This window comes from Neofelis nebulosa, chromosome 9 (assembly GCF_028018385.1).
Source record: "Neofelis nebulosa isolate mNeoNeb1 chromosome 9, mNeoNeb1.pri, whole genome shotgun sequence".
Classification (NCBI taxonomy): Eukaryota; Metazoa; Chordata; class Mammalia; order Carnivora; family Felidae; genus Neofelis; species Neofelis nebulosa.
Window position 1 is genome coordinate 54183711 of NC_080790.1, and position 11122 is coordinate 54194832.

The window sequence follows — 11122 nt, forward strand, 5'->3', positions numbered from 1 at the left end:
AAGAGAATAAATTTGCTGTTTTAAGCCATTCCAGTGGTGATGATTTGTTATAGCAGCAGTAGGAAACTAATCTAGTCACTAAAGCTACTCCCAAAGTTCTAAGACAAGTTAACAACAGCACCGTTCTTACTGACAAAGGGCAACGGATACCTTGTGTTGAGGAGTGGAGGTGAACACAAGTTGAAACTGCTTAGGGTTACATTCCTCGTCCATCACTTCCTAGCTGTGTAAACTTGAACAAACCACTGAACTTCTGAGTCTGTTTCTTCATCCGTAAACCAGGGATAACATTTAATGCCCACATCACAGATTGTTATGAGTTGTACTTAGAAGAGCGGCCCATTTTAAGTGCTCATTCAGTATTACTGATTGCTGTTTGACTCACCAGCTTTGGTGGCACCACCATGTGGTAATGGCACAATTCCCTTGAGCCTACCAGCTCCGAAGCTGTGCTTTATCTGACAATTTTTAATATTTGCATTTATTTCATATTTTGCATATGAGGTGACACTTTATTACTCTTTTTATGTAGCCCTTTCAAATTCATATAAGATGTGACCATGCTATGAGCTTGAATGGAAATGAAAAGAGAGCTAGGGAGCTTGCCAGTGGGGGACATGGATGAAGGAGGATTAATGGGGGAAGTGCTTGAATATGGTTGTTCCTTATCAGCTAAGGAGAAACCACCTGTAGAGAAGGAACAGATGAAGATGAAGGAATAAGAGACTGAAAAGTAAATGGACAAGCACACTCAGCACTACACCCAGATCTTGGTTTCTAAATGAAAGGAACCAAGACTCCACAGAGAATGGCTGATTCTAGGGCTGGGGGCAGGAAATATACAAGGTGAACTCGGAGCACCTGGTATTGCCAGAAAGTAAAGAAGTGCTTAAAAAAAAAAAAAGTCACAGAGACACAGGCACCAACCTGATATCAGCCCATACTGATATAAAAGTCATTGAAAAAATAAATGGGGGAAGAAAAGACATATCGCACATAGAAGAATTTCAACTAATTTGTGTAGACTCTCCTGCCTCCAAAGTAGAGCTTAATTCCACAGACTTTGAATGTTGTCTATACTTCCAAAAAGTAGTGTATGGAAAGGGAAGATGGAAAGAGTAACTTTGCAGTGGAAAAACCTGACAAACACCACCTCAGCCAGAGGATCAAAGTTAACATCAACAGTGGTATGTTGTGACACTGTTGTGACAACCGTGACATGATGTGATGAGAAGAGTATTTGACCTCTGTGGTCTTCCTCTCCAAAACCCATAACCCCAGTCTAACCAAGAGAATAATATCATACAAATTCCCACTGAGGGACATTCTACAAAATATTTGACCAGCACTCTTCAAAGCTGGTAAAAGTCACCAAGTCACCAAAACAATTGTCACAGGCCAGAAGGTGTTAGGAGCTATGACGAGAAAATGTAATATATCTGGATAGGATCCTGGAACAGAAAAAGAATTAAAGAAAAAGTAGTGAAATCCAAATAAACCATGGAGGAGTTTTGTTAATGTTGGTTCCTTAGTTATAATAATTAGTAATACTGGTTCCTTACTTTTGGCAAATGTATAATTGTAACGTAAGACACTATCAACAGGGGAAGCCAATTAAGGGACAGATAGAAACAATTTGTACTGTCTTTGCAACTTTTCTGTAAATCTAATAGGACTTTGGAATAAAAAGTTTACCGCTTTCTCTCTGCTGGCAGCAATCAGCTCAAAGGCAAGCCAAGATGGGCGCTTACTATGACATCCAGGAGCTATGGAGGAAGAAGTAGTCCCATGTGATGCATTTTCTTCTCAGTGTGTGCTGCTGGCAGTAATGCCAGCTCTCTGTGCTCCACAGGGCCGCCCACCCAGCCCAGCTCAATAAAGCTCACAGACTGGGGTACAAGGCCAAGCAAGGTTATGTCACATATCATATTCGTGTGCGACGCGGTGGCCGCAGATGCCCAGTTCCTCAGGGCGCCACCCATGGCAAGCCTGTCCATCACGGTGTTGACCAGCTGAAGTTTGCCTGAAGCCTTCAATCTGTCACAGAGGAGTGAGCTAGATGCCACTGTGGGGCTCTGAGAGTCTTGAATTTGTCCCGGGTTGGTGAAGATTCCACGTACAGATTCTTTGAAGTCATTCTCATCGATCCATTCCGTAAAGCTATCAGAAAAAGTCCTGACGCTCAGTGAATCACCAAACCAGTCCACAAGCACAGAGAGCTGTGAGGGCTGCCATGTGCTGGCCATAAGAATGTGGCCTTGGAGGGGCACCTGAGTGGCTCAGTTGGTTGAGAGTCCAACTGCGGCTCAGGTCGTGATCTTGCAGTTCGTGGGTCTGAGCCCTGCGTCGGGCTCTGTGCTGACAGCTCGGAGCCTGGAGCCTCCTTCAGATTCTGTGTCTCCCTCTCTCTCTGCCCCTCCCCTGCTCACATTCTACCTCTCTCTGTTTCTCAAAAATGAATAAATGTTAAAAAAAAAAAAAAAAAAAAGAATGTGGCCTTGAAAAGGGCCACAAGTTCCACCACGTTCTTGGTGGTTCTCACTGTGTGGCATGGAGAAGACACAGTACTCTCCAGGTCTGCCATTACCTCTAATATAAGTAATGTTTGTAAAATTCGTACCTAAAAAACAATTTAGGACAGTAAAAAAAAAAAAGAATAAAAAGTTTACTTAAAAAATAATAAATTGGGTGGGGAACCTGGGTGGCTCAGCTGGTTAAGTGTCTGACTTCAGCTCAAGTCATGATCCTCATAGTTCATGGGTTGAAGCCCCGGGTCAGGCTCTGCTGACAGCTCAGAGCCTGGAGCCTGCTTCGGATTCTGTCTCCCTCTCTCTCTGCCCCTCCCCCACTTACTCTCTGTTTCTCTCTCTCAAAAATAAAATTTTTTAAATTTATTTAAATCTGCTAAGAACGACGACACAAGAGGTTAAGTTCGGAGTAGCTAGTAAAGGGAATTGTTAAAATATCTGCAACCATTGTTTTGAATAGACTCAGTTCAGTAAGATAAGGTAAGAGTTCAGGAAAGGGCTTAACTATGGTCCTTGTGATCTTCCCACCTCCTTGAAGAAATGCCTGCAGGTCCCATCACTTTCTGGTCTCCTTCAGCTTTAAACATGATCGTATTTCCCACAGTCCTCTCCAGTGGTAAGAAATCTAGCTAAGTCTTTACACCTTCCATTTTCCGTCTACCAGAGAGCTTCCCTCCTTTCCCTAGGTTGGGCTCAGAAGCCAGCCTCCTCTTTCTACACCTGCCTCCTATGGCTGGGGCAGGAGGAGGGGCTTTGGGATCAAGGTGCAGCATCCTTTTCCTTGGCTGGGGCTGCCCGTGGCTCTCTGCCCTGTTCCTGTCCAGGGTGACACACCCTCTAGCTCAGGGGGTTGGCAGACAATGGCCTACGGGGCAAATCTGAGCAGCAGAGAAGCATGGTTTTTTCCATTTTTTGATGTCTGGAAAAAAATCAGTAATATTTCATGACATGAAATTAGATGAAACGAAAATGGCAGTGTCCGTAAATAAAGTTGTATTGGGACACAGTTATACCCATATATTTATGTATTGCTCATGCCTGCTTTTGCTCTATAATGGCAGGGTTGGGTGGTTGTGGTAGACACTATATGGTTAGGAAGACTAAAATATATCCTCTCTTGCCCTTTACAATTGAGTTTGCTGAGCCCTGCTTTCATTCACTCTTGCAACCCACTCCCCTCACCTTCTGCCACTGGTGGTATAACCCACGCAGCAAGCTGGAGCCCCTTGCCCTCCTGGGGACCCTCGTGAGCAGGAGTTCAACCTGGCTCACTTCTGCAGCATCTCCTTGTTCCATGGAAAGTCCTGCATCCTTGTCCCTCCAAATGTCAGGAGTGCAAGCTGGTCCCCTATTCCTTCCCTCTTTGCTGTGCCATTGTGGGAGGCTCCAGATAGCCTCCTACCTTTAGGCTTCACCCCCCAAACTCCTGGGGATACTCCAAAGACTCCCTCACCATGTTTTACCCAAGTAACTGGAGAGGCAGACCCAGAGTTCCTATAGTTCAGGAAGCCTGCGGCCAGTAGATGAGACACCACACTCCTTGTGGGCACCCTGGGGCCTTAAAATATGATTTTCAGGGGCATCTGGGTGGCTCAGTCAGTTAAGCATCCGACTTCGGCTCAGGTCATGATCTCATGGTTTGTGAGTTTGAGCCCCACATTGGGCTCTGTGCTGACCACTCAGACCCTGAAGCCTGCTTCAGATTCTGTGTCTCCCTTTCTCTCTGCCCCTCCCCGCCCCACTCTCTCTCAAAAATAAATAAAACGTGGGGCGCCTGGGTGGCTCAGTCGGTTAAGCGTCCGACTTCGGCTCAGGTCACGATCTCGCGGTCTGCGGGTTCGAGCCCCGCGTCGGGCTCTGGGCTGATGGCTCAGAGCCTGGAGCCTGCTTCCGATTCTGTGTTTCCCTCTCTCTCTGCCCCTCCCCCATTCATGCTGTGTCTCTCTCTGTCTGAAAAATAAATAAACATTAAAAAAAAAATTAAAAAAAAATTAATAAAAAAATAAAACGTTACAAAAAGTATGCTTTAAATAAATAAATAAATAAATAAAATATGATTTTCAGTTGGCCTGCCAGGATGAGTTGAGGGGGTGGTCACCATTTTTCTACATCTTTTAGGAAGTCCACAGGGTTGTCTCTAATCACTTTAAAATGTTGGAGCCCTTATTATCCAATGTCCTTGACTTTGAGGCTTTAGCCAAAACTCTAAAACAACAGGAAAAGTCCCAGACCATACCCTGTGACACAGGGTATTATGGTGTACAACTTCAGGGGGTGTGATTCACATTGAGGCCTATGTTACTGTGGCCCCTAGGGTTATTATACAGGGCACACCCTGCATGGCCAGAAGCCAAGCTCCTATGGCTACATATACACAGCAACAAACCCAAATGACCCACATGTCTTCTCTTCCTCACAGATCTCAAATCTAAGGACACTTTCCTGGCTTTGGAGATGAAAGCAGACAGGTGCAGTATGATAAAGGAAGCCCAGGTTTTGGTGGCTGTTGGTATAAGCCTTTGAGCATAAAATAGCAGAGGAATTCCAAGGCTTGTGTAGTGATATGGGGAAATTCGAAAGTAGTACGACTTTTGCTTTTAAAATGTTTATACCAGTGGTTCAGGTCACGATCTCACGGTTTGTGAGAGAAGCCTGCTTGTGATTCTCTTTCTCTTTTTGCTCCTTCCCCACTCTCTCAAGATAAAAAAATAACATGTGTATTCTAGAATTTTTAAGAAAAAGGAACAGATTTTTTTTCTCTTAAGCAACAAACCAGAGAGTAGAGAGAACTATATGTAATTAGAGTGATAATTAGAAGGTATTATCTCCAAAAAGAAGAAGGAGGAGGAGGGGTGTGAGGAAGAGGAGGGGGAGATGGCATCATCTCTGTTGTTACCTCTTCAACATTCTTGAAACTTTAATCAATCTCTGGGTAAAAATAGGGCCACATTACAATATTTCTCTGTCCCTACCATCTCTGTAGAAACTCTAATGACCTGCGTCTCTTTCCAGCTATTCCTGGGATCACATGTGCTTGGAACAGATTCTGTTCTGCTATCATTTACATATTTACTTCAACTGCTCTGCAACTTGCTGCCAAATCAGCCCCAGAAGGCCAAGGCACCCACCATGTAGAATCCTCCCACTACTCCTGTCCAGACGGGCTGCTGCAGCCTGCTAATAAAGCCGCATGACCCAGGGCTCAAGGCTCACACAGTCTTGGACACAGTCTTGGATGTTTTAACAAAGCAGCTCTCTTATTTTGTGTGTCACCTTGGTTTCAAGCCCCCTTCCTGGGCCTCAGGCAGCGTCCATGGGTGTTAGACCAAAGACCGTCTGCACAGCAAGGTTCACTGATCTTAAATCACACTTTTAAAAAAAAATGTTTGTTTATTTATTTATTTTAAGAGAGAAAGAGACAGAGAGAGAGAGCACTAGTGGGGATGGGCAGAGAGAGAGAGAGAGAGAGAGAGAGGGAGAGAAAGAATGCAGGGCTCGATCCCACGAAGCATGAGACCATGACCAGAGCCGAAATTAAGAGTCGAATGCTTAACGAACTGAGCCACCCAGGTGCCCCATGAATCAAACTTTTGAATACTGACTTTTTCCCAGAGAGGAATTCTTTCCCAGGACAAATTCTTTCCTGGCAGGCTTTCCAATGCCTCAGGTAAACATTTATCTGCTGGAACTTGCCACATTGGCCCCCAGAAATGCTCAAACCTGTTCTAGGAAGAACAGACTAGGCTGCTGACCTCAGGTGTTGTTGCTTATAGACGTGTCAGGAGTGGGTCTCAAAGTTTTACAGGAGAAGACAACAGCGTTGTTAGACCTACCCATATGACAAGCTCGGTGCAAGACACTCGAAATGCATTTTTCTCTATTCCACTTGACCATTTTTGATAGATATTGTTATCCACATTTTGCAGATCAGTAAAGTTAGGGCTCATTCACTCAACAGGTATTTGTTGAGTACGTACTGTGTGCCAGGCGTTGTTCTAGGCAGATGAGATATCTCAGTTACCAAGGTAGGCACCCTTGTGTGGTATACTTTCTAGGGGGAGTAAATGACTTTAAATAATTAGCAGACTAATGAAATAAAATATGGTGGAAGGTGACTATGGGACTTCAGAGAGGTTTCAATTCAGCAAGTATATTTTGAGCCTCTCTTAAATGCCAGGCACTGGGAACAGAATCAAGAAGAAGATAAACTTGGAGCGCCTGTGTGCGGTTCACAGTCTAGTGAGACCAGTGTGAGCAGCAGAACCGGGACTCAGTGCTGGTGGTCCAGGTCTGCACTGGCACTGCCGTCCATGGCAGGAGCACCTTAGTCTTATTTCTCTTTAAACACCCAACACAATGAGTTCCTCTTATGTGAGGCCTTCTCACCCAGAAATCATCATTCACTTCTCTTACCTGCCACCAGTGGGCCCTCGACATAGCCCTTGTTCCCCAGGGCTGCCTTCATTGATTTACAGCGTCTCCCCTCTAGGAGTTCCCTGAGACCAGGAATTGTTTTGCTCATCTTTGTATCCTCGAACCAAGGATTTTGATCATTTGTAAGTAACAGGAAACCTGACTAACCAGTGGCATTGGCAAAATTGTGGCCGATTTTTTCTCATGCGACAAGAAGTCTGGAAGATGGTGGTTGCCGGTAGTTGTTGGTTCACTTCCTCAGGGATGTCATGGCTGAAGCGTGGCTGCCTTGACTCCAATATTCCCACCCCGTGCAAGCAGGAGGAAGGGCCAGCACCTACAGCAGGAAAGCAAAACCTCTTCAGACATTTCTGACAGTCTTCCACACTTGTCTCATTGGATGGAACTGGGCCACATGAGAAGCCCTAGTTGCAAGAGAGGTTAGAATTATTATTATTGTTATCATCATTATCATTATTAGATTGGACACATTGCCACCTGAGTAAAGTCAGTGTTGGCTAGTAAAGAAGAAGGGGAAAGTGATTATTGGAAGGTATCTAGCATTGTCTGCCTCAACCCCTAGTACAAAGCATAGAGCCCGGGACCGTTATTGAGAAAGCATTCAATAGTTATTGAAAGAAAACAAATGAACAAGGGAAAAAGAGAAAAACAAAAAATAGGCTCTTAAATATGGAGAACAAACTGTTGGTTGCCAGAGGACAGGTGGGTGAGGGGATGGGTGAAATAGGTGAAGGGGATGAAGAGTATGTCTATCATAATGAACACTGACTGATGTATAAAACTGTTGAATCACTACATTGTACACTGAAACTAATATATGTTAAATGTACTTGAATTTTAAAAATAAATTAATTATTTAAAAAATAGTTATTTTGGGGTCACCTGGGTGGTTCGGTGGTTAAGCCTCCAGCTTCAGCTCAGGTCATGATCAGGTCCTTGAGTTTGGGCCCCGTGTCAGTCTCTGTGCTGACAGCTCAGAACCTAGAGCCTGTTTCAGATTCTGTCTCTCTCTCTCTCTCTCTCTCTCTCTCTGCCCCTCCCCCACTCATGCTCTGTCTCTCTCAAAAAATAAACATTTTAAAAAGTTATTTTTTAATCATTTTCAAAAGTTTTCATTTTAATTCCAGTTAACAAAGTGTTATATTAGTTTCAGGTATACAATATAATGATTCAACACTCCATACATAACCCTGTGCTCATCATGACAAGTGTACTCCTTAATCCCCATCACTTATTTAAGTCATCCTTCCCTCCTATCTGTGGTAACCATCAGTTTGTTCTCTATAATTAACAGTCTGTCTCATTTGTCTCTTTTTCTTCCCTTTGTTTTTGTTTCTTAAATTCCACATATGAATGAAATCATATGGTATTTGTTTCTCTGACTGACTTAACTCACTTAGCATTATACTCCTTAGCTCCATTCATGTCATCGAAATGGAAAGTTTCGTCCTTAAATAGTTATTGAATAAATGGTGAATGGTAAATAAATGACTTTTTGGCCCATGTCACATGGTCTGGGAATCTTCCCAGGGAATAATTAAAACAGAATTGACATCTTATTGAAATGGTTTTAGGGAAAATATCAGTTGTTTATTGATTATCATGGTGAATGTGTGTGCGTGTGCGTGTGTGTGTACATGTGTGGTGTAGAGACAGTGGGAGAGGAAAAAGGGTAGCATAAATAGATACAGATATCTCAAGTAGTAGTTTTACTTTTTCCTAAAAGAGTCACCCTCCCTCTAGGATATTTGGGGAAAAAAATGAAGGCTGTTTCACATCTGTTCCTGAGTTGTCCACCTGGCTGCTGTCCCCAGTTTCATGTGCCAGTGGTTACAATCCTCTCCATAGATGCTACACCCTGCTTTGGCACAGTACCAGGTAGGGGATGAATGAGGCCAGGCCCTCTCTTTCTGCTGTCTGCACAGTCATCACACGGATTGAATGTGTGTACTGGATTTGACAAAGGGTTCAGGTGATGACATTCATTCACTCAACTAGTTCTTTTTTTGACCACCTACTATGTGCCAAGTATTATACTAGGAGCTGGGGTACAAGAGTAAAGAGACAGACATGCCATTCTTAAAGTTGAGGGTGTAGCAGGGAAAAGTATCATTAGAAAAATCAATACCCAAATTCATGATTTTAAGTTGTGATAATGCGCTATGAAGGAAAAGGAGACTGTGTTCAGAGAGAATAACAGAGGAGACTATTTCAATGGGGATGAAAAGAAGCGTCAGGAAAGGCCACCTAAGGTAGGATATTTAAGGAAAATATCCCTACCTTATATTCAGACCGGGGGGAATTAATACAAGGTATTCAAAAAAAAAAAAAAAAAAAAGGAGGGGAAAAGGAAAAGAAAGAGAGAGGTGGGAGGAGGGAGGCATTCCCCACAGAGGGAGCAATTTGTGCAGAGGCACTGAGGTGGGAAATAATTTGACATATTAAGGAACTGAAAACAGCCAGGGAAAGGGAAAAAGAGAGGAAGCTGGCACCTCTATGCAAATATGTACACAAATAATTTTACATAAATGGGATCATACTGTATGCAGTTTCTAAACTTTTATTTTTTATTTTTCACCACATCATTAATGTAAATAACCAATACTCGGCAAAGGTTTTTTTTTTTTTTTTTTAATCCAGTTTTTCTAAGGGCAAGAAACACATATTCTGATGGCTGACTGAAATGCTAACTGACTAGAGGGTATTATGCTAAATGAAATGAGTCAGAGAAAGACAAATATCATATGACTTCACTCATATGAGGAATTTAAGATACAAACAGATAAACATAAGGGAAGGGAAGCAAAAGAATATAAAAACAGGGAGGGAGACAAAACATAAGACACTCATATATGGAGAACGAATAGAGGGTTACCGGAGAGGTTGTGGGAGCAGGGATGGGCTACATGGGTAAGGGGCATTAAGGAATCTACTCCTGAAATCATTGTTGCACTATATGCTAACTAACTTGGTGTAAATTAAAAAATAAATTAATTTTAAAATACATAAAAAAAAAGAAGAAATGGTAACTGGTATAAACTTACTGAAGTTTTTCAATCACAAAAGAATGGGGAAAGAAAAGTGCCTGGAAGGAGGTCCCAAAAAGCACCAATATTTAAGAGGCTGGCAGATGAAACCTTGCAGGGGGAGACAGAGGAGTAACCATTAAAGTTGTAGGAAAAATTGGCAGTTGTGTTGCCAAGGAAAGAGATTATTAAAAGGCAGGAGAAATCTTCAGCATTCGATGTTCCAGGGGTCAAGAAAGGTAAAAACTGAGGATTCTTCAGGTATAGCAACATGGATGTTGTGAGCAGTCTTGACTAGAGCAGCCAGGGTGGGAGTGGGGGAATACTGGGACACAGAAACTGGTTTCAGTGGTTTGAGTAGTGAGAGGTGAAAAACTAGAGATTAAAAGTGTAGACAACTCTTTTATGCCATTTGGCTCTGAAGGGAAGAAAAGAGAGAGTGGTGGCTGGAGGCAGATTTGGAGCAAGGCAGGAGTTTTCTTTTTGGGAAGGAAATTAAAGATAGGGAAGAAAGACTGGCCCCTACCCAGGGCCTGTTCCTGAGTGGAAAAGTCACACTTCAGTCAGGATCTAAAAGAGATTAAGGGGGCAAGCCTTGGACTGCACTGAGGTCTAGAATGTTCCGCGAAGAACCAGCAGTTGGAAGCCAACCTGTGGCCTCCAGAATGTAAACTGCACTAAGGAAGCACAGCCTGCTCGGTGTCCAAACCCACACCTAACGCAAGCCTGCAGCCCCACCCACCCTCTTGGACACTTCTCTGGGCCACAGAAACCACAAAGGTTATTGTGCCTGTGGCTTCAATCTGTCCAACAATAGGTGTGTTGTTTCTGGTCCAGAAACCAGTACTGTGCTTACCTTCTAGAGCAGTGGCTCTCAAATTTTAGCGGAAGGTCCTATTAAAACAGAGACTGGACCCCACCTCCAGAGACTGTGATTCAGTGGGTTTATGGCACGGCCTGCTAATTTGCATTTCCAATGTGTTCCCATCTGTTGTTGCCCCCCGTCTACATCTTGAGAACCGTTGTCCTGGAGAAAGCGAAATACTCGAGAAAAGTTCTGGGAGAGTAGTTAATAGGCTTTTGCACTTGGCTCTGGAAGCTAGTCAAATACTCGTGTTTATAAAGCAAAGGGCA

The 11122-nt window shown here is 43.4% G+C and overlaps 1 long non-coding RNA gene and 1 pseudogene across 1 annotated transcript; one reads left to right on the forward strand and one right to left on the reverse strand.

Moving 5' to 3' along the window:
- The first annotated feature begins 1739 nt into the window (after positions 1-1739).
- LOC131486314 (large ribosomal subunit protein eL15-like) lies at positions 1740-2593 on the forward strand (annotated as a pseudogene).
- Positions 2594-6658: 4065 nt separating this feature from the next.
- LOC131484973 (uncharacterized) lies at positions 6659-11105 on the reverse strand. Its single transcript, XR_009248550.1, has 2 exons — positions 10845-11105; positions 6659-7278 (listed from the first exon to the last, which is right to left on the reverse strand). It is a non-coding gene; the product is annotated as an uncharacterized LOC131484973 (long non-coding RNA).
- Positions 11106-11122: the final 17 nt, after the last annotated feature.